We start from the raw sequence: 5,000 nt of genomic DNA on the forward strand, positions 1-5,000 counted from the left end.
CACCACGTCAGGCTTGCGGATGCCCTCAGGTGTTCGGAGGTGGGGCTCCACAGAGACATTGAAGCCCCTCTGCGCGAGTCCACGGGCGACATAACGCACTACAGCGTCATGGCGCTTGACCCGGGACCCGTGCGTCCTAAAGCAAGCCTGAAGTACGTGGTTGGCGGTCTCCACGGCCTGGCACCCCGCGCGGCATCTGGTGTCCGCCTCCCGCCCGCGACTGCGCCGTGCCTTCGTAGGGAAGGCGTTGATGCGGGCGCGGAGGGCGTCGATGTATTCACGCCCAGATAGCAGGCGACTGGTGTCGGCGACCCACTGATGTTGGCCACTGACGGCGGCAGAAGATGACAGTGCCGCACCGTCAATGGCGATGTGTAGGCGCCGCCCACATTTCCCCAACCTGCGTTGACGATTTGAGGAGGTGGCCCTCCCACATTAGGTGGCGCTCCAGCACCTCGATCTCACGCTGTACCTCATCCATGCCTACACCGTCGCAGGCTGGCCCTATCTTCTTCAGCGCCAGGAGACGGGACCGACGGAGGGTCGGACCCATCCATCGGCAAGATGGAATGCCGAGGCCCCCCTGGGCAACAGGAGCGTGGAAGTATCCCAGGGGGGTGTCCGCCGGAAGGCGGAACCATCTCCTGACGGCGGCCCGGATGGTAACGTCGGCCGACTTCAATGCACCCACCCGGGTGCGGCTGAGGGCCAGCCCGTGGTACAGGCCAGGGAGAAGCACGTTGGTGAGAGCGTGGAGGCGCTGTTGCGGCTTCAGCGGAGCTCGGGAGATGACGTCAAGCTGCTCCACCAGGTGGCTGCGTGGATTGAAGACACAGCGACCCGCCGTGGAAAATTGCAGCCCCAGGTACCGGAAGGTTTCACCCACACGCAGGGCAGGCATGGTGGTATTGCCTGCTGTGAAGGTGACATTGCTGTCCACCTTCACCTTCTTCTCGCGCCCTGACGCGACTAAGGCGAGGGTGAAACACTTCCGGGCGTTGATCTGCAGCCCCAGGTGGGCGAGGGCTGCGGTAGCTGCGTCGATGAGGGACTGCAAGCCCCTCGGGGTCGCTGCAAACAGCAAGACGTCATCTGCAAAGGCCGCAGCGTTGACTCTGCGACCGAGGATCCGAGCTCCGATGTGGGAGGGCAGTTGGCCTAAAACGTAGTCCACCGCAAAGTTGAACAGGAGGGGGGAGAGGGGATCGCCCTGGCGAACGCCCCGTGCTGGCTGCACAGACACGCCCACGCCGGCGCCGTCCGCTATCACTGTCGTGCTGCCCTCGTAGCACCGCTCGACATACTCGACAAAGCAATCCGGCAGGCCATGCGCCTTCAGCACGGGGCGAAGGGCAGCATGATCTACCGAATCGAATGCCTTAGATACGTCGATCGATGCCACAAAGACAGAGCGGCAGGAGCGAACTGCGTCGGTGAGAGCAGTGTCCAAGATGAAGGTATTTTCCAACATCCCATCCCGAGGGATGAATGCCCGCTGACGTTCGTCCACAGCACAAGCGCGCATCAGGCGTGACGCGAGAACCTTGTGAAAGGTCCGCGCCAACACCGAGCAGACCGTAATGGGGCGAAAGTCGGCGGGGGATGTTGGTGCAGCCGTTTTCGGGAGAAGGGACGTCCGCGCGCGAAGCAGGCGTTCCGGAAGGGCGCGGGCCAGAAGGAAGAGATTCATCACTTTCACCAGGACTTCGTGCGGCAGACGCCGCAACTCCGCTGGGGTAAGGCCGTCCGGCCCGGCTGCTGATCCCCTGGGCGGCAACGCGGCGGCGACCTCCTCATGTGTGACCGGCCCCCATATGCACTCGAGAGCGACAGGCTCTGAGTGCGGGAGGAGGCGGTCACGGATGAAGCCCGCGGTGGAGATGGGCTTCTTGGTGAAGAGGTCCGCCCAGAAGTCCAGCAGACCAGGGATGGCAGGTGGCGGCTGGAGCAGGGTGCCATCCAAGAGGCCGCGCACGCAACGCGCACGCGACCGTCGGAAGGCATCCTGCGTTCTCGCGTACTCCCAGCGGCGCCGCTTGCGCTTCTGCGTCGGCGGCGCGGCAGGCGGCCGCTTCGATGGTTGGCGCGGCCGCTGTGTCCTGGTGATCGATCTCTCCCCTCTGGACCCGACCGACGCAAGGGCATCCGGGAGCATGCCCAGGATGACATCGGGCGGCGTGCCCCGCCCCAGACCGATGACACGATCCAGGGCAGAGAAACGCTGGGCGGAAGCGGGTAGCCCCGCCAGATGCTCCCAGATGGCGGCGTCAGTCGGCCCCTCCGGCGGCGGCCCGGTGGTGTCGGCCGCGAAGTCCTCGGCTGCGTCGACGGGCGGCGCAGCGGCCTCGCCCGCGTCAGGCAGCGGGCTCGCCGCTCCCCGGCGGGACGCCGGCTCTTCCCCCCGACCGATCTCAAGCGCCTCCATGAATTGGCGGACAAGCTGCTTGTGGGCAGCTTGCCGCCGTCGGCACTTGATTGCCTCAAGCGTTCGGTCGGGGAACATCCTGATGAGCTCTTGATTTACAAAGAAGAACCGGGCGTCCCTCTCGAGGAACAGTTCGGCCTCTGCCTTGGCGAGCGACAGGACTTCTTCCTCAGTCCACCTCGCGCGATGCCTCTCCGTGACGATCTCCGCGTTGGCGGCCGCAAGATGTTGGCGGCGGCGATGGACCCCGAGACCGTTCTTGGTTGTAAAGCTGCGGTGGCACTCACTACAGGTATACATAGCTGCAAAAGTTACAAGATTTTCGGCACGGCCGGTTGGCCGGCTAGGTGCTGGGGGAGTTGGGGTGGCACCTTCAGCGGAAGGGCCACCACTTATTCTCTGCTTACTGCCCCCAACTAAAAAAGGGATAGTGCGAGGGGGGGCTGGTAACCCCCCCAAGCCCCTGGTGCGGTCTTCCACTCTGCGAAATCAGCGGGCCCACGAGAAGGGGAGAAGACCGCAGGAGAGGAGAGGCTAAGAGGGCTAGGCCCATGTATTGCGCATCACTCTCCCTGTAACTATAACCCAAGGAAGGCACCTCGCAGCAGCAGCACGACTACATCAAAACCGCACTTCGAGAAGCCAAGTCCGGATGCAGCCACACCGCCGCCACTTGGCCAGATTAAGAGAAGTCATAGTTAACTCACGCCGTTTACCCGCGCCTTGCTTGAATTTCTTCACGTTGACATTCAGAGCACTGGGCAGAAATCACATTGCGTCAACACCCGCTAGGGCCATCGCAATGCTTTGTTTTAATTAGACAGTCGGATTCCCCCAGTCCGTGCCAGTTCTGAGTTGATCGTTGAATGGCGGCCGAAGAGAATCCGCGCACCCGCGCGCCCCCGGAGGAGCACGCTAAGGCGGACGCGGCCTCGCAGCAAGGAAGATCCGTGGGAGGCCAAGGCACGGGACCGAGCTCGGATCCTGCACGCAGGTTGAAGCACCGGGGCGCGAACGCCGCGCAGGCGCGCGCATCCTGCACCGCCGGCCAGCACGAGGCCAACCAACGGCGAGAGCAGACCACGCCCGCGCTAAACGCCCGCACTTACCGGCACCCCTACGGCACTCACCTCGCCCAGGCCCGGCACGTTAGCGCTGACCCACTTCCCGACCAAGCCCGACACGCCCCGATCCTCAGAGCCAATCCTTATCCCGAAGTTACGGATCCAATTTGCCGACTTCCCTTACCTACATTATTCTATCGACTAGAGGCTCTTCACCTTGGAGACCTGCTGCGGATATGGGTACGAACCGGCGCGACACCTCCACGTGGCCCTCTCCCGGATTTTCAAGGTCCGAGGGGAAGATCGGGACACCGCCGCAACTGCGGTGCTCTTCGCGTTCCAAACCCTATCTCCCTGCTAGAGGATTCCAGGGAACTCGAACGCTCATGCAGAAAAGAAAACTCTTCCCCGATCTCCCGACGGCGTCTCCGGGTCCTTTTGGGTTACCCCGACGAGCATCTCTAAAAGAGGGGCCCGACTTGTATCGGTTCCGCTGCCGGGTTCCGGAATAGGAACCGGATTCCCTTTCGCCCAACGGGGGCCAGCACAAAGTGCATCATGCTATGACGGCCCCCATCAACATCGGATTTCTCCTAGGGCTTAGGATCGACTGACTCGTGTGCAACGGCTGTTCACACGAAACCCTTCTCCGCGTCAGCCCTCCAGGGCCTCGCTGGAGTATTTGCTACTACCACCAAGATCTGCACCGACGGCGGCTCCAGGCAGGCTCACGCCCAGACCCTTCTGCGCCCACCGCCGCGACCCTCCTACTCGTCAGGGCTTCGCGGCCGGCCGCAAGGACCGGCCATGACTGCCAGACTGACGGCCGAGTATAGGCACGACGCTTCAGCGCCATCCATTTTCAGGGCTAGTTGCTTCGGCAGGTGAGTTGTTACACACTCCTTAGCGGATTCCGACTTCCATGGCCACCGTCCTGCTGTCTTAAGCAACCAACGCCTTTCATGGTTTCCCATGAGCGTCGATTCGGGCGCCTTAACTCGGCGTTTGGTTCATCCCACAGCGCCAGTTCTGCTTACCAAAAGTGGCCCACTTGGCACTCCGATCCGAGTCGTTTGCTCGCGGCTTCAGCATATCAAGCAAGCCGGAGATCTCACCCATTTAAAGTTTGAGAATAGGTTGAGGTCGTTTCGGCCCCAAGGCCTCTAATCATTCGCTTTACCGGATGAGACTCGTACGAGCACCAGCTATCCTGAGGGAAACTTCGGAGGGAACCAGCTACTAGATGGTTCGATTAGTCTTTCGCCCCTATACCCAGCTCCGACGATCGATTTGCACGTCAGAATCGCTACGGACCTCCATCAGGGTTTCCCCTGACTTCGTCCTGGCCAGGCATAGTTCACCATCTTTCGGGTCCCAACGTGTACGCTCTAGGTGCGCCTCACCTCGCAATGAGGACGAGACGCCCCGGGAGTGCGGAGGCCGCCGCCCCGTGAAGGGCGGGGAAGCCCCATCCTCCCTCGGCCCGCGCAAGGCGAGACCTTCACTTTCAT

At 62.4% G+C, this 5,000-nt stretch overlaps 1 pseudogene; it reads right to left on the reverse strand.

The window, feature by feature from the left end:
- LOC124579109 overlaps nt 1-5,000 on the reverse strand; it is a 7,959-nt pseudogene that overhangs the window by 1,966 nt on the left and 993 nt on the right.

Source organism: Schistocerca americana, unplaced genomic scaffold (genome assembly GCF_021461395.2).
Source record: "Schistocerca americana isolate TAMUIC-IGC-003095 unplaced genomic scaffold, iqSchAmer2.1 HiC_scaffold_294, whole genome shotgun sequence".
In the NCBI taxonomy this organism is placed as follows: domain Eukaryota; kingdom Metazoa; phylum Arthropoda; class Insecta; order Orthoptera; family Acrididae; genus Schistocerca; species Schistocerca americana.